The sequence below is a fragment of the Lactuca saligna genome, chromosome 9 (genome assembly GCF_052625555.1).
Source record: "Lactuca saligna cultivar CGN05327 chromosome 9, ASM5262555v1, whole genome shotgun sequence".
Taxonomy (NCBI): Eukaryota; Viridiplantae; Streptophyta; class Magnoliopsida; order Asterales; family Asteraceae; genus Lactuca; species Lactuca saligna.
The window spans coordinates 148088260-148107772 of NC_136425.1; the positions used below are offsets into that span (position 1 = coordinate 148088260).

General features: G+C 39.1%; 1 long non-coding RNA gene across 1 annotated transcript; it reads left to right on the forward strand.

The window, feature by feature from the left end:
* The first annotated feature begins 16162 nt into the window (after positions 1-16162).
* LOC145014537 (uncharacterized) lies at positions 16163-19099 on the forward strand. Its single transcript, XR_013665557.1, has 3 exons — positions 16163-16277; positions 18380-18440; positions 18997-19099. It is a non-coding gene; the product is annotated as an uncharacterized LOC145014537 (long non-coding RNA).
* The last annotated feature ends 414 nt before the right edge of the window (positions 19100-19513 follow it).

A 19513-nucleotide genomic window follows, 5' to 3' on the forward strand; every position in this document is an offset into this window, starting at 1 on the left:
GGCAACTCGGTGAGTCTACACGTGTCCACTAACTCCTTAGTCCCACTTGGCATGTCGATTCCCTCCCCTTGCTCGATGAGTCAAACCTGGCGTGAATCGCGGGGCTACCCCTACTCAACTCGCCGAGTCTCAAGAACAACTCGGCGAGTTCCACCATTAACTCCAGTCCTCTAATCCCTCTCTGACTCACTGAGTTATTCCCCCAACTCGGCAGGTCTGCTCGCTGAGTGATTTACTGGAAACCCTACCCCTACTCGTCGAGTCTGCCCTTGGACTCGGCGAGTTCATGCCATACACAGACTCACTTGACCTCCTGAGGTCAGATCTATTCCATTAGTCCATAGATCTGACCTTTCCAAGCCTGATAAACACGTAAAGCTCGAATCTTGACACTCATGGGACGTCTAAAAGGTTCCACTTGGTGATTTAGCCCCAAAAATAACATCCTAAGTTCATGGCTCCCAAAATAACCCATAAAGCTCCAAGGGTTAAGGTCTCTGGACCTCTTTGAGTCCAGATCCAAAGCATAAACTCGAGAAGGGACCAATTGCTCCACATATCCATTCTCTAAAGGGGTTAGAAAACCCTAACTCTAAGAATCAACACCAAATCTGAAGAAGGTCCGAATAAATACCTCAAGATGAAGTCTCTGAACTCTGAAATCACCAGAACTGCTCCTCCTTCAGCTTCCTATTGCCTTGGTCACCTCCTTCTTGCAATCACACCAACAAAATGATCAAAAATGGCCTCTCCTTCCTCACAAACGCTTTAGATCTCTTAGAGTTTCTTTCTGGGGTTTGGTAGCCGCAAATGACGACCCTAAGGGACTTTAAATAAGTCCCAAACAAGGGAAATTAGGGTTTCATTAAACAGCATGGACTCGTCGAGTCCAGTTATGAACCCGGATGAGAATCCGCGACCCTACTCGGCGAATCTAAACACCAACTCGCCGAGTCCCTCCACAAACTCCAAAAAATAAATGAATAAAATAATAAACCTGGGAATCCGTATGTTACAATTCTCCCCCACTAGAATCAGACTTCGCTCTCGAAGTCTCAGTCTGCAAACAACTCTGGATGCTGCTCACGCATCTCGTGCTCCGGCTCCCAAGTCAGCTTTGACCCTTTCCTATGTTGCCACTTGACCTGCACCAGAGGCACTTCCTTGTTCCTCAGAACCTTGATCTTCCGATCTCTAATTGCCACCGGTCTCTCAACATAGTTCAGGCTCACATCCACCTGAATATCCTCTAATGGTACCACTGCCGACTCGTCGGCTATACACTTCCTCAGCTGCAACACGTGGAAGGTGTCATGAATCTGACCCAACTCTGCAGGTAGCTCCAAACGGTAGGTTACCCTGCCTACTCTCGCGATCACCCTGAAAGGATCAATATATCGGGGCCCCAACTTGCCCCTCTTCCTGAATCGGATCACTCCTTTCCAAGGAGAGACCTTCTGGAGCACGAAGTCGCAGACCTGAAACTCGAGCTCGGACTGGCGCCTGTCCGCATAACTCTTCTGACGAATCTGAGCGGTCAAAAACCTCTGTCTAACCTGCTATATCTGCTCAGTCGTCTGAAGCACGATCTCTGTACTACCCATCACGCATTTCCCTACCTCTCCCCAGCAAATGGGGGTCCGACACCTCCTCCCATACAACAGCTCAAAGGGTGGTATACCAATGCTCGAATGATGGTTGTTGTTGTAGGAAAACTCTGCCAAGGGCAAATCACTACTAGAAAACAGGCCTTTAATGACGCGTAAACAATGACACGCGGTGATTTACGATACGCTAAAGTGTGTGCCCTAAAAATAATGTTATCTCTTCTAAAATTTGAAGGATAGTGGACACGCTTTTATGTGTGCCCTAAAATTAATGTTGAACAAAAGAAAATAAAAACACGGAGGGCACTTATTTAAAAATGGGTGACGTCTAGAAATGTCGCTTTATATTTTTTTAATGAAAGGCGCGTTCTTTTCTTTTGCAGCTGGGGGGAAACGAAAATCCCAAACGTTTGAAAGGCCGCCATTGTTACCCTCTGCCTTATTTCCATCGTTCTTCTTCTTCTTCTTCTTCTTCTTCTTCTCTCTCTCTCTCTCTCTCTCTCTTTCTCTATCTCTCTCACTCTTGTTACCCTCTCCCTTATTTCCATCGTTCTTCTCTCTCTCTCTCTATCTCTCTCTTTTTCTCTCTCTATCTCTCTCACTCTAATACCCAAAAAACCCTAATAACATCACCAATCCTCTTTTTTTCCACAACAAAATTGCAATATAATCCCGTCTTTTGAACATATCAAACCCATAGGGTTCTCGACGGAAGAGATACAGCTTCATACGAGCCCTAATTTCTCATCTGAATTCATAGGGCTTTTTCAAGAATCATTCTACCTAGGGCTTTTTCAAGAAAATTCAAAATGCTCTCCGATTCTCGATCGGTCCTCCCAGGCCTCTACAAAAATCGACGATCTCACTTCAGGCTTACTTCTTCTCCGGTGAGTATAGGATCACCTCCCCGCAACCATCCTCCTCGTCATAAAATCATCCAGCTATGGATTTTTCTTCTCGATCTCTTCAGATCCGTCCTCCAAAAATAAGGAAGAAACTAGTTTGATTTCTCCCCTAAAACCTGGACGACCATGCTCCTCGCTTCCATCACTGTCCCAACATGTCTTCATTGTTCCTCCCTCGGTCTCTTCCATCAGGTAGGTTGTTGGACCATCTCATCTACTCATTTTTTACTATCTTTATTCTCGCTCTCTTTTTTATGGATTTTTCTTCTCCTTTCTCTGTTCTCCCTTTTATGTTGAATGTTGTTGGTAGTTAGAATCCAGGGGAACAATAGAGGAGAGTCAAATGGTAGTGGTACACCACCACATTTAGGTGTAGGTGTAGGTTAGGGAGGGTTACCAACACCAAAAACCCTCATCCTATCCCAAAGCCCTCATGAAATCGACTCAATGTACATCACCATGCTCAGAACCACTGAATTCTTGGGTAAAACCACATCGTCGAGGTATGTGTTTTACATCTAATTTCACCTGTGATATTTCAATTTTTTTAGTTATAAATGATCAAATTTAAAGATTTCTCTGTTCGGATCTTCTAATTTCTCATTTCTACTGGTAATCTCTTATCCCTTCTTTCTTTTTGTGTTGTTCAAATCTTCTAATTTCTCACATTCTAGCCCTATTTAATATCGTTAGTGTTATCCAATTTCAGCTTCAGTTGGTCTGATCTATTTTTTTTGTGTTTAATTAATGGATGTGGTTTACTTAGTTAATTGAATGTTATTTAAATCGCAATGGAAGGATTAGGTCTCACAGTTGTAGATTGAGATGAGAATTTTTAAGAAAAAAAAAATCAAAACAAAGCCTTAAATCATTAATTTAAGGCTTAAATAAATTTGAGAAAAAGTGGATTTATGTTCGATAAATGTCACATAGACTTCAAATCAGGGGCGGAGTTTCTTTGGGGCCAGGAGGGGCAGTGGCCCCCCCTGATTTTTGGGCTAGAAGCAGGAATTATAGTTCAAAATTTTTTTGTTATTGGCCTGCTCTTTTTAAATTTGGGCTTTGGCCCATTCCGATCCCTCATAGGCTCCAAATCTCCAATAGTCCAATATAGGAATTCTCCAAGCGATTCTTCAAGAAATCAAAATCGTTCATCCAATTTCCCAATTCGCTAAATCACTTCTCGCTTTCTGTGACCTTTATTGCTGTCTTACATTGTGTCGCACTGTCGCTGTCTCCGCCTGGTCTCACTCTCGAGTCTGAAGTCTCGCCATCAGCCATCGCCATTCGCCAAGTCTTGAAGTCGCCATTTACAGAAAATAGAAAATCAGAAATCAGGTATGGTCTCGTATGGAATCCCGATTCCCGAATCGGCGAATCCTGTTCTTTCTTTTCTAGTTCTCTACTTCTGCTGTTCTTTCTTTAATTCTTTTGATTGTTGATTGCTGAATGTTGATTGTTCATTGTTGTGCTGCTACTGCATTGCTGCTACTATTTGCTGTTTTTGAGTTTCCCTAATTCTCAATGTCCAAACTCCAAATTAGGAATTAGAATTTCTTTTTAACTTGGCTGTCATTTGCCAAATGCCAATTAATAACCTTTTGATTTCAGTTTTGGATTAAATTAATTGCTGACAGTTATGACTTATGATTTAATGTAAGCTGTAGGACACCAAAAAGGAACAGAAAATTATTGATTTGCTCATTTGGTTATGCACTTATGCTTCAAACAAAACTAATTATTGATTTGGTCATTTGGTTATGCACTTATGCTTCAAACAAAACTAATTATTGATTTGGTCATTTGGTTATGCACTTATGCTTCAAACAAAACTGAAAATCAACAAGAGATTATTGATTTGGTCATTTAGTCATTTGGTCATTGATCTGTTTTCACTTAATCACTTTTTATTTCAGTTCATTTTTTTCATTTTTCAGTTTTCACATATTGTTAATTGTTAAATGAGTTATTGGTTATTGTTATATTTTTTATTTTGATTGAATAATTGTTCCTTCATTTTGATTTTTATAGATATAATCATGGGAAAGATGAAAACCTTAGATTATTTTTACAAAAGAAAGGTAGATGATAAAGAAACGAATTGATGAATTTAAAGATATTAAAGGTTGTCGGGCTGAGTTGTAATCATTTTTCTATATGTTTTTGGTGTTTATTTGTTGAAAACAATTTGGTTTTTTTTAAGAATGTTAATTTCAGTTCATAATATTTTCGGTCCCCCCAAGTTAGTTATTCAAGCTCCGCCACTGCTTCAAATATGTTCATTAACACAGATCTATTTCATCCGATTGACTATTTGTTTATTGCTACGCAAACCTGATTATCAAATTCATTTACATATATGATTATAAAAAAATTCATATGATTTTTCCTTCAGCTTCATGGAGTAGAAGCTATGTGTGCTGAGCTTATGCAATTACATGCTGGTATTAAGGAGTTGACTTCTACTCGCCAAAAACTTACTAGTCAAGTTCAGGGTATGACTCAAGATCTTGCTAGAGCTACTGTTGACCGGGTCTGGAACGAAATCGCAGCGCCGTGACACCGAATCCGAACCAGCCCTCGCGTGTTTGGCTTCCAAGTGGATTAAAATGATTTGGAAGGGTTATTTTGGTAGATTGAAAATGAGCCTTTATATTTTATAAAGGGTAAAATGGTAACTGTCATTCCTTGAAGACATGGAATGAAAAAAATAAGGGTCTCATATGGTATGGAATGACATTCCTTGGTTAATGCTTTTTTCCTTTCCAGTTTATCAACCAAGCAACATTTTTTACTTCTAACTTTATCAAAAATGTTATTTTAAATCATAGCCTTTATTAAAGTGTTGGTTGACTTTTTATTGCTATCTTTACTTCTAACTTTATCTTTAGCCTTTAATATAGTAGTGGGTTGATTTAATAAGTGTTTTATACAGAAGCGGGATAATTTGGGAGAAAGGGTTATGTCTTTAGCACATTTTAACTTTTCTCGAATTTGAATTGTTTGTTGCTTTGACTTGGAATTTAACTTTCCTATACATATGTATCTGTTGTCTTCATAAAAAAGTGATGAGCACACTAAACAGACAAAAAAAATTAGGAACTCTCTTAGGTGGAAAGACATCGGTATTGTAGCATCTCATGTTTAAGTTTTTTTGTTTTTGTCATGTTGGTTGTTGATAGATTTATACTTTTTTGTGTAGGACCCACATCTTTTGCCCCTTTCATCGTACGTTTATTAAAGTAAAACTTGGCCCCTTTGACCTAGCTAAGGTTCTGTCACTTTTTTTTTACTTAATAGGGACATGAATGCTATATATGAGTGTTTTTTTTTACTTAATGCAGATACAATGACTTAATAGAAAAGTCTTTCTTATTAAGTTGTATCAATTTTACAAATTTCCCTCGTTTGGTTTTTACTTGAATTTTCCCCAATTTTACCGTCCTTTTTTAGATATCGTTTATAGACAACACTTAATGTAAATTAATCTTGGATTTAACTCGTGATTCTAATGCAAATTAATCTTTTCTGCAGGTTTTTATTGCCTACATGATTTCTTCCAGAAGGAGAATATTCACCTTCTTTGCATCACTTTGAAATCTTGAAAAATATTACCAGCCCTAGGTATTTCTTTGAATTGCATTTTCATTTTTGAAACCACAAATATGTTTTGTTTATATCTTTAAATGGGACCAGGTTCTCAAGAAAAGCCCTGATAAGGGGTTACCAAAGAAGCTTTAATGGATTTGCTACCTATCTCTCCCAAGAAGAAAAACGAAAGTTGGCTGGTAAGTATCAATGACTAGATTTTGCTTCATTTAGATTTCCTTCAAGTTTTTAGAATTTATCATGAAACAAAAATACAAGTAACAGAAAAAAATAATCACATAAAATTGACAAAATAATTATACAAAATTAAGAAACAAGAAAGCAACAAAATAAATGAGAAACATTTTCCAAAACAGTTACAATGGTTTAATGTTAGTATTGATCGTACACAGCCTCTTAATTAATTCAGTGAGAGTGCGTTTGTACGACTACTTTTTTCCATCAATCAAAATTTCTTAACCACACAGAATTTGAGATGCATCAAAAATGACATCATAAACTGTGAAAACAAGAACTCGATACGATCCACATGAACTTTTATATATAATTGACTAATTGTGGATGTAGATACACACACACACATATATATATATATATATATATATATACATATATATATATATATATATATATATATATATATATATATATATATGTAGTATATGCTTTGCTAAGATTGGCTAAAACCCTAATTAAATGCAGGTTATGAAGGGATCGTCTCCGTATTCCCATGTCAAAAGTTGCACCTCCAGACAACGAGGTCGTGGGACTTTATTGGATTTCCAATAACAATTGAACGAAGTCCCATTGGTGAGAGCAACTCGATTATTGGTGTCATAGACAGTGGAATATGGCCAGATTCGGAGAGCTTCAGTGATGAAGGCCTCCGACCAATTCCCGAAAAGTGGAAAGGGGAGTGTCGTGGTGGCACAAATTTCACTTGCAACAGGTACCTTTAAGTTGAGGTGGTCTTGATTTCATAAGAGTAGAGAACTGGATCGAGAACTTATTTGAGGCTGTTGTCCGGACATTTTAAGTTACCTTCAGCACTAAGGACACTTAAATATCTAATCTGTAGATACAAGTATGTATTACCATTCAAGCTTCACTTTTTCATGTCATTTCACATTTTCGTATGTCAACATATCGGTTATTATGTTATTCTGCATTTTATTCAACAGGATTCATATATACAACATTGATGAATTGAATTTATGTGCTCTACCTTACCATGATACACAGGTTTTTGTCCGGATTGTGCAACTTATTGACACATGCCAGGTAAGAAAAGGGTATATCCCGTTCTTCTTTTTCTATTTTCTTTTTGGAAATCTACTACAATTTGAGTGTCCACACAACTCATTCAAAGATGGCTCTGCAGGTACGTCTTTTTAATCTTTCTAAAAATTCATGTTTTATATTTTTATTCAAATTTTGACACTTTCTGAAAGAATATCATGTCTTACATGAATTTTTATTTTCAGATATTTTGCATTGAATGCAAAATTAACTATATCTTTAAAGATGTGTTTTTTTAATGTAAAGTTGTGAATCTCTTCTGTTGAATTTATAAAATTCCTAAAACAGAGAGAGCAGAGTCTCTTGCAAGAGCAGTTTCCATTTGAAGTTCTAATTAGACGACAGATTGCTTGTTTACTAGATCCAAGCCTTCAATGTGCAAGATTCATATAATTGGACACTAAGCTGACTGATTTGTTCATGTTTTAGATGGGCCATCGATGTATGGTGAATGAGTTACAGAGATTTCCTGTTCTCAGAAAGAGAATGGATGATGTCATAGGGAATTTTTTAAGTGATGGTCTTCAGCCTTCTGAAACCATGATTGGGCACATAGTTGAAATGGAGGTACGTATCATTATCTCTATTTTTTATTTTTATCGTGACATGGCTGAAAATATTGCTTTTTTGGGTAGATGGATTACATAAACACATCACACCCGAATTTTGTGTGTGGGAGTAAAGTGGTGGAGGTTACCTTGCAGCAAGTGAAATCCTCTAAGCTTGCAACAACAGTGTCGAGGCAAAAGGTGTGGTTAATATATCGTTAATAGTTATAATATTATGTTTTATTGTATGTTTTGTGGTTTTGCATGTTTACTTATATATTTTTCTTGATTGATGTTGTATTTTGTAGGATGGAGTTGAGTCTGAAAAAGCTCCACAATCTGAAAGGGGTATAAAGTCACGTGCAATTCTTTCTAGGTCTGTTAATGGAATTGTCATAGAACAGGTTCTCTTTTTTGCATTTAACTTTTAAACATGTTTTAGCATTGTTGTTGGATAATATCTTAGAGAAGCAGATTCTTTTTCTAAATTTTTTTAAAAAAAAGAGTTAACATAGCTTTCCAATGGCAAAATAATATCACGTTCTGTTCTTCTTTCTGCCTTTGAAACTGCAAGAGATGCTGGAGCTAGCCCTTACATGAACCTAAGAACAAAATGGAGAAGTGAGTTGAAGATGGAGAAGTGAGTTGAAGAGCTGACATGGAGATTGGACTTTGAAAAGCATTTGAGGGTATTTTTTTGATACTTCTTGTATCTAATTAGTTTGTAAATTTTTTTTACAACTATTGATTTGTTTTTATCTTTCCATGAAATGTTGCATTTGTCTACTATTGGAAGGATTATTTGTATGACATTAAATTTTGTGCAATGTATTGTATTTTTTGTATATGTTATTTTATTTTTTATTATGAAAATGCAAATTTAATTTGAAAACTAGTATATCTATAAATAATTAAAAATAAAAAATTAAAATAACGATACACAAAAATGTGTGTCGTCTTTATTTATGACATGGCCTTTCTTGACAGGGACTTCCTTGATACGCATTGCGAGTCATAAACACGCGCGTCGTAAGATTACGACACGCAAATACGTGTCGTCTTCCTTTATGACAGGGCCTTCCTTGATACGCATTGCGTGTCATAACCGCGCGTCGTAAATGCGCATCATAAATGCGCGTCGTAAATGCGCGTCGTCTCTCTTTATGACAGGGCCTTCCTTGACGCGCATTTGCGCGTCGTCTGAGCGTTTTACGACGCGCAATGAGCGTCGTAAAAGGCTGTTTTTCTAGTAGTGAATACGTGTCCCAACTCCCACGAAAATCCAACACACATGCTCGGAGCATGTCCTCGAGCGTCTGAATCGTCCGCTCACTCTGCCCGTCAGTCTGTGGGTGGTATGCGGTACTAAAATGCAGCCTCGTACCCAATTCCTCATGAAACTTCTTCCTGAACCTAGAAGTGAAACGTACATCTCGATCTAAAACAATCGAGACCGGTACCCCATGCCGCGATTCCACCTCTCTCACGTACAACTCTGCTAGCCTCTCCGCAGAAGAGCTCTCGCTAATAGCAAGCAAGTGAGCGCTCTTCGTCAACCTGTCTACAATCACCCAAATTGCATCGACGCCCCTCGCAGTCCTCGGCAATTTGGTGATAAAATCCATAGTAATCTGCTCTCACTTCCACTCGGGAACCTCTAATGGCTGCAACTTACCATGCGGTCTCTGGTGCTCAGCCTTAACCCTACGACAGGTTAGGCACCTCTCAACGAACCACACGACGTCCCTCTTCATACAGGGCCACCAATACTCTTTCTTCAGATCTAAATACATCTTAGTGGTCCCGAGATGGATCGAGAACATCGATCGATGAGACTCTTCCATCAAAATGGTACGCGTCCCGCCCACAAACGGTACCCATATCCGACCCTGAAATATCATAAGCCCCCGACTATCGGTAACGAACTCCGATACCAGCCCAACAACTCTCTCTCTCTCTCTCTCTCTCTCTCTTCTGGCTTTCTGGTCTCACGGCCTCAGCCTGGGCCCCACGAATGGTGTCCAACACCGGATTCATCACTGTCAATCTCAAACAAACATCCCGCATCAGGGCGCCCTCCGCCCTACGGCTCAGTGCATCGGCTATAACATTAGCCTTGCTCGGGTGGTACAGGATCTCACAAACCATCTCCTCTAGCGCATATTCAAGTTGGGCTGATCCATTAGATACTTCAGGCTCTTGTGGTCCGTGTATATGGTACACCGAATCCATACAGATAGTGATGCCAGATCTTGAGGGCGAACACCACCGGCCCCAACTCTAGATCGTGGGTGGGATACCTCATCTCTTGAGGCTTCAGCTGCCTCGATGCGTATGCTATTACATGACCCCTCTGCATAAGCACCGCTCCCAACCCCGATATTGACGCGTCACAATACACTATGAAGTCCTCCATCCCCTCCGGAAGGGCTAACACTGGGGCTTCGCATAGCCTTTGGCGAAGTGTCTCGAAGGAGGCCTGCTGCTCTGGGCCCCATGAGAAAGCAACGTCCTTTTGGGTCAACTTGGTAAGTGGCACAACGATCTTGGAGAAATCCCTGATAAATCTTCGATAATAGCCTGCCAATCCTAGGAAACTCCTGATCTCTGTAGGTGACCTCGGCACCTCCTGACTCATCACCGCCTCAATCTTGGCCGGATCGACCAATATCCCTTTCTGGTTAATGAGATGCCCTAGAAACTGAACCTCTTGTAACCAAAAATCACACTTGGAGAATTTGGCATAAAGCCTCTCTGATCTCAAAACTCCGAGGATCTCTCTCAAATGTTCCTCATGCTGCTCTCTGGATCTCGAATACACCAATATGTCGTCATTGAACACGATCACTGAGCGATCCAACATCGGCCTACACACTCTGTTCATGAGATCCATGAACACCGTCGGTGCATTGGTGAGCCCGAAAGGCATCACCACGACCTCGTAATGCTCGTAACGAGTCTTGAACGTTGTCTTCTGGATGTCCTCATCTCGCACCCTCACCTGATGATATCCCGACCTCAAATCGATCTTGGAGAACCAAGATGCTTCCAGCAACTGATCGAACAGATCATCGATCCTCGGCAACAGGTAACGGTTCTTGACCGTCAGCTTGTTCAATTCCCTGTAATCAATGCACATCCGGTGTGAGCCATCCTTTTTCTTAACAAAAAGGATAGGCGCTCCCCATGGCGAACTGCTCGGCTGAATAAACCTCTTCCCCAGCAGCTCCTAAAGTTGCGAGGATAACTCCTGCATCTCTGGAGGTGCAAGGCGATAAGGCGCCTTGGCGATAGGCGCAGCCCCCGGAACCAAATCGATGCTGAACTCAACCTACCTCTCGGGAGGCACACCCGGTAACTCTTCCGGAAATACATCCGGGAACTCACGCACTATCGGAACCTCATCTACTGACCTCAGTCTCTTTGAATCAACCCTCGTATCCATCGCATATGCTACAAATCCCTTACAGCCCTGCTATAGACTCTGCCTCGCTCTAGCGGCTAAACAAAATGCCGACCCAGAACGCCTACCCTAGTCGTACACTGAAAGAACTCCCCCATTAGGGTCTCGTATGGTCACCACCTATCTCTCGCAGTCGATAACTGCTCCAAATTTGCTAAACCAGTCCATGCCCACGATGACATAGACATCTCCCATCGCAATAGGAATTAGATCAATCGGAAACTCAACGCCGAAAATCTCGAGTACACACCTTCGGATCACCTCGGTGGCATACATCACTCTTTCGTCAGCTATGGAAACTCTCAGAGGTCGACTCAATGCCTCTCGACTAATAGTGATGTGCTGACTAAAACCCAAAGATAAAGGCAGGTACAGAATTCACAAGAAAAGTACCTACGCATATCATAATATAAGCACAATATCTCAACATAAAAGTAAATATATGAAAGAATACATACCAGCAACGACATCGGGCGCTGCGCGGACCTCCTCCGCAGTCAACTGGAAGGCTCTCCCTCGTGCCTTCGGTACCTCGACCTTCACTGGCTGGCTCTCAGTAGCTCTGATAGCAGCAGGGGCAGATCCCTAAGGTGCTCCCTGGGCCGTCCCTCATAACTGTGGACACTCTGGCTTGCGGTGTCCAGTCTGGTTGCAGTGAAAGCATACCGCAAACCCCTTGGGGCAATCCTTAGCTATATGCCCCTCCTTGCCACATTTGTAGCAAGACCCGCTCTGCACACCCCATCGTGGATCTTACTGCACTTACCACAAGTGCGGCCCTTCTGACTCCCATATCTCGAATCAGCGGGCTTGGCCCGCTTGGCTTCCGGCTGAGACTGTGCCGGTCGTCGATCCCTCCCCTTAGACTCAACCTCCTCCCTAGCCTGGGTCTCCAGCTTTATCTCCCTCTTCCGGGTATTTGCCTGAAGCTCAGAAAATGTCCGGTATGTCGAGTTCGCCACGCCCTCCCGTATATCCCTCCTCAAAATACTCAGATAATGGCTCATACGTGCCTGCTCGGAGGACACGTGCTCTGGGCAAAACATCGCCCGCTCATGGAACATCCTCGTAATCACTGTGACATAATCAGTACCCTGCTTAAGGGTCAGAAACTCCTGGGCCAAACGCTCCTTCTCCACCTGGGGAACGAACTCATCTCGGAACATAGCAGTGAACCTCTCCCAAGTCACTGCAGCAAGCTCAGCAGGAGAATAATGCGCCGTAACAAACTTCCACCAATCCTTCGCTCCCAAGCGAAGCTGGTTCAGCGCGAACCGGAATCTCAAATGCTCAGGAGATGAGCAAGTAAAGAAACATCCCTCTATGTCTGATATCCACCTCATTGCTGCAATCGGGTCCTAGGTCCCATCAAACTCCGGTGGTTTTGTGTTGCTGAACTCCCGGAACAGCAACGTATCACCACCCTACGGTCTAGCCGCAGCTACAGGTGCAGTGGCCGCAGCAACAGCAGCATCAGAAAGAGCAGCATATCTCTCATCAAATTTCTCTATCAGGGTGGTCTTGATAGACCCGAACATCTCTGGAATCTCATCGCGGATGACAGCAGCTACCTCATCATGAATCATCTGGTAGAGCTCCTCGTCGCTCACACCCCCTTCACTGGTCCTTGGTCTGTGACGTGTCCCTACCATGATGCCTCTCTGAAATACAACATAAGATATCAGTAATTTGCTCGGATGTATACACACTCGATATCCCAATCCTACTTGATCTCTAGTACCCTAAGGATTCTTACTTGGGTTGCGCACTGACCCGGTGCCTTCGGTAGTACGGGCCCAATACTACCGACCACACCGACTCACCATTCACTCCAAGTCCTCCTCCTAGAGTCCAAAATCCCAAGTACGCTATTCTCTCTAATCATGTGCTACACAGTAGCAAATCTCTCATAAGCTCCTTGCTGCTATCTAAACACTCTCAAGCATCTTTAGCAGCAAAACCCCTAGACTAAGGCATCATATATCACGCCACTCTAGTCCTAATAAGAATACCTAGTATACTCTAGCATGCATAGCATAATTCATCATATAGCATAGCATAACGTATCTTTTAACACTTATTGTAAGGGTATTTTGGAAAATCACCGTTCGGGTGCTGGCTGATCGTACACACGGCTCTGCTCTGTTTGTCTCAAAACTCTCTTTACTCTTTAAAATTTTACTTTATTATCAAAATTCTCCTCAAATCCTCAGTTTGAGTCCAGATACGCCCGAAGATGCATCCGAATCCCTCAAACCAAGGCTCTGATACCAAATTGTAACACCGTAAAATTTAAATCAAATTTTCGCATTTTAAAACACATTTTCCAAACATATATATTAACAAAATCCCATTATATCATTACTTTGTTTCACAAAATGTTTCCCAAGATCAAAATAGATAATCCCATGCATGTGTACGAATCATGTCGGTGCCTTCCCGCGATCATCACTGGTACCTGAAACACATAACACATAACATTGTAAGCATAAAGCTTAGTGAGTTCCCCAAAATACCACACATAACACATACTAGCCACTCGAGGCTATAACTCTGTGGGCCTCTTGGGCCCTAACTCTATGAACCCTCTGGTCCTAACTCTGTGAACCCTCCGGTTCTAACTCTGATATACGCTGATATACACATGGCATAAATCACATAGAAATAATGCAATGCAACACATCACATAGATAGCATACAATAACTCTGTCACATGACTCTAGTTACCACTCAAGGTAAAGTATAGTGAGAAGACTCTCCTAAGATGTCTCGGTAAATCTCTGACTCGGTAGAAATAAGATCTAGCCTCCACCTAATCACATAAAGTAATACTCTCATAAATATAACTCTCAGGACTAGACTCAACCCTCTTTTGGCACCCTCGGAAGGGTAAAAGACCATTTTACCACTCCTTTGGCCCAAAGACCCTCATTGTTAACCAAACCCTAAAAGTCAACCAAAGTCAACGGTCAAACTTTGACCCAAATCATCGAGTGCACTTGGGCAACTCGACGAGTCTACATGTGTCCACTAACTCCTTAGTCTCACTTGACATGTCGATTCCCTCCCCTTGCTCGACGAGTCACACCTGGCGTGAATTGTGGGGCTACCCCTACTCAACTCGCCGAGTCTCAAGAACAACTCGGCGAGTTCCACCTTGAACTCCAGTCCTTTAATCCCTCTCTGACTCACTGAGTAATTCCCCCAACTCGGCAGGTCTGCTCGCTGAGTGATTTACTGGAAACCCTACCCATACTCGCCGAGTCTACCCTTGGACTCGGCGATTTCATGCCATGTACAAACTCACTTGACCTCTTGAGGTCAGATCTGTTCCATTGGTCCATAGATCTGACCTTTCCAAGCCTAATAAACACGTAAAGCTCAAATCTTGACACTCATGGGACATCTAAAAGGTTCCACTTGGTGATTTAGCCCCAAAATCAACATCCTAAGTTCATGGCTCCCAAAATAACCCATAAAGCTCCAAGGGTTAAGGTCTCTGGACCTCTTTGAGTCCAAATCCAAAGCATAAACTCGAGAAGGGACCAATTGCTCCACATATCCATTCTCTAAAGGGCTTAGAAAATCCTAACTCTAAGAATCAACACCAAATCGGAAGAAGGTCCGAATAAATACCTCATGATGAAGTCTCTGAACTCTGAAATCACCAGAACCGCTCCTCCTTCAGCCTCTTCTTGCCTTGGTCACCTCCTTCTTGCAATCACACCAACAAAATGATCAAAAATGGCCTCTCCTTCCTCACAAACTCTCTAGATCTCTTAGGGTTTCTCTCTAGGGTTTGGTAGCCACAAATGACAGCCTGTGACAACCGTCAAAATTCGAGTCGGTTCTAGATTTGACTAAACTTAGTTGCACATATAGGCACTACACATACTAAACTTAGTAACTAGAAGCTAAGTTATAACCTACTAGAAACTTGGAAACAATTAGAATCAATGGATAGTGTACTTAAATTTCACATTGATATGTGAATTTTACTACTACTTAACTTTAGTGACTATCTATATTAGGGTCACTCTTTGACTTGAACACCATTTCATGAATCATATACACACATCATGTACTTGACCTAGAAGTAAAAGTTAGGTCAGAGTCTCATAGAAACTTAAGTCAAAGTTGAAGAGTAGGACTAGTATACTTGATTCCTCAATTTCGCTTGAATCTCGGAATCATTACATAGAATGCCAATAAATCGATAAAAAAATATTACAAACATTATTTCTAACTTGAATAAGAGTTATGAAACTCTAAAATAGTTTGAAGTCTCAAAATTCAATTAACTTTGATATCCAAAGACTTACGAACTCTCAAAAACCCTAAATGCCCTAAAAACTCATATTTATAAACTTTAACCTTAAAAATTTCTATAAAAATAATTATGAAACTTATAATATGATATTCTAATAATAAAAATTATGAGAATGCATTTAAGAAAAATAAAATTTAAGTCATTAGTATTTAACCTTATTTCTATGCAAAAAAATCAAGGTTTTGTAAATGAAAAATAAAATAAGGTGCATATTTTATAAAAACTTGATATTTTTATAAAATAAAGTTATAATTTTATAAAATTTAAGAGAGGGAGACCCTCTCTCCACTCCAAATTCGGACTCCCTCCTCCCAAGATGCCTCTCCTCTTCCCAACACAAAATGATTCTTCTTCTCTCTCACACTCCATCTTCCCTCATTTTCTCTCATTTCTCTCTCACACTCTCACACACATTTTCTCTTTTCCTCCCACTATGAACCACGAAATTTTACAGCCAACATGTCCAAGAAGACATAGTATACTCAAAATCTTCATCATCTAATGGTGTTCATTAAGGTAGAACACGATTTCCTTTCATTTTCCTTCAAGTTTTCATGGATTTTCTTGCATTTCTTTGTTCTTCTACACCATTCTAATGAAAGATCATGAACACATAAACATACACACACACAAACTCACGGTTTTGATGATGGTGGTGGTAGGATTTCACCCAAAAACAACATGTATGTTGTTAATGGTGAAATCCAAGGACCAAAACCTAAGTCAAAATCAACATAATGCCCTTTTATACAAGTTTTGGGTAAAAATCACCACATGCATCCAAAGTTTTCTATCAAAAATGATTTTTGAACATTTCAAACTCATGAATGGTCTTCAAAACAACATGATCTTCAAACTTAGATGCTTGATGATCAAAGTTGTTGTTAAAAAGCTTTCAAATATGTTAATGAAAGATTTATTTCCAAATAAATATCTAAAACTCATTTTCTGACCAAATCCGATTTTTCCCAGATTATCATCAACAAAATAAGATGCTCTGTAAATTTCCAGAAGATAATTCATTTTTCTCGAATTATTATAATTAATGCAATAAAATAGGGCAATAAATCATATAAAATACTTCCAGAGGTCTATAAATCCGGAACAAATTCGTGGATGACCCCTAGGGTGAATAATGACCTCTCATTAAATTTCATCGATTTATGTTGCTGTTTAGTATGGTTTTCCATTTTCTTTTTGTTTGGGTATAATAAATCACAAAACCACTTCAGGAAGTGTGAAAATTGTATCTAACAATTTCTACAGCTCTTAACTATTGTGGGAGACTCAGAAAAATAATTTCATAATTTTTCATAATGCCTTCCTATTTTTCCCAATTTTTGGTAATTATAATGGCCTAAAAATAGGAAAAATAGTTCTGATTATCCAAAATTCATGAACTTTTACCAGAACATCATGTTGTACTGTAGGAGGTTACATAAAAATTTTGATGATTTTTCTCTACTGTATACTATTTTTCTCCAATTTTCTAATGTTAAATACACTTAAATACACATAAATACCCAAAACCGGATAATACAATATGAAAACCACTTTTGGTATTTTTCCCAGATTACTTACACTGTAAATGATGTTACAAAATTTTTGGTAATTTATTTTAACTGTTTATTATTTATTCTTCAATTAATGATTATTTAAGGGGATAAAACAAGGAAAAATATAAATACCCACTGAAAAATATCTTTTATATTTTTCTCAGCTTAGTTATGTATAATAACAGTTAAATAAAAAGTTTGGATAATTTTGGAAACTGTTTTCTATTTATTTCAATTTTTATTATAATAAATACTCAAAAATCTAAAAGTTTGGTTAAATAGTTTAGAAATCGTTTTTTATATTTTTTTTCCAGCTAGATAATGTTTAATAACAATAATACAAAAAGTTTGGGTAATTTTGGAAACTGTTTTCTATTTATTTCAATTTTTATTAGAATAAATGCATAAAAATCATCAAAATTGGTTAAACAGTTTAGAAACCCATTTTTATATTTTTCACAGATTAAGTATGTGTAATGACATTACTATAAAAAGTTTGGGGCATTTTCTTAACCGATTTCTATTTTTCATGAATTTTTGTATATTTAGAGAATTAAATATATGAAAAATGGTTATGCATATCCATAATCCATAAAAAATTATCTAGTAGTCTTTTAACACATTTAGAACCAAAATATGAAGTTTGGTAATTTTTATTAATTGTTTAGTATTTTTCATAATTTTATGGTTATTCAAGAAACTAAAGTGGTGAAAAATAGTTAGACAAATAAAAAATTCAAGAAAAATTATCTGGAGGTCTTTGAATTCAATTAAAACTAAAATGCAAAGTTTGGGAAATTTTAGAACTAAATTGATTTAGTTTTTAATATTTAATCATTGGAACACCTCTAAAATGTTAAATATTAACATTTCAATAATGGAAATTTTCCGTTTAAATTGTTATATAACAATTGATTCTTTGAAACTTAATTTCCACAGAAAAATATTTATAATTTATCAATATTCAATTGTGACTCAGTATTGGCATAATTTTATTGTAGTAGTAAGTATACTAGTGTTACATTTCGATTAGAGACTCACTAGTGAATACCAATATTATAGGAATCAGTAGTGGTACACGTGGAGCATAGTCAAGGCACCATTTGCATCATCTCAATGTATTGTGAGTATTCACGCACTCCCCTATTTTCAGGTTTTATGTTTTGGGGTGGAAAAGCATGTCCAGAAAAACTATTATTTGCATGTTGTATTTAAATTGATTGTATCAAACATGATTGCTATTGTATTGCTATGTCTCTCTATGTATGTCTATGCAACACGGAACATGAGAACTTATCGTACTAAGGCCCTTCCCTTATCTCTAACCATTAACTCTTTGAGCCAATGGTCATTATGGATAGCGCTATTAGGAATTGACAACTCCTCACTCGCCCTATTGCTGGAGTGCATGATACCATATTCATCTATGGAACGATAAGCATAGATCTTGATAAGGCTTCAGTCATAGGTTTAGTTGAGACTCATTGTTTGCTCATACACATACAAACTCGTTTCTCGTTATAGCAATAAACTTGTATTCATTAATAGCAGTCAACTTTGTTTCTCATTAAAGCAATGTACTTGTATTTATGAAAAGCCTTATTTCAAACTCGATTTTATAAACTTGTGAACTCACCAACTATTTGTATAGTTGATGCTCGTTTTACATGCTTTTTCAGGAATTATCGAGTAAGTGGCACTTAGGGACACTTCACTTTTAGGAGCATTCGCATGTGTTGTATTTCTATTTTCATTGTAATTTCTTGTAAAAGTTGTTCAAACCCATTGTAAATATGTAATGAATTTTAATACTATGGTTGGTGTTGTCTTTTAACTTTTGCTATGAAACCCTTTATACTGCCACACCTCGTGTTTCCGCTTTAGCGGGGTGTGACACGGCCCTAAGGGCCTTTAAATAGGTCCCAAACCCAGGAAATTAGGGTTTCATTAAACAGCGTGGACTCGTCGAGTCCACTCATGGACTCGCCGAGTCCAGTCATGAACCCGGATGAGAATCCGCGACCCTACTCGGCGAGTCTAAGCACCAACTCGCCGAGTCCGTCCACAAACTCCAAAAAAATAAATGAATAAAATAATATACCTGGGAATCCGGATGTTACACAAGTACAAATAGAAAAAACCAATGTAAAGTATCATAAAACACCATCATCATCACTAGAACTGTTTGTGTAAAGA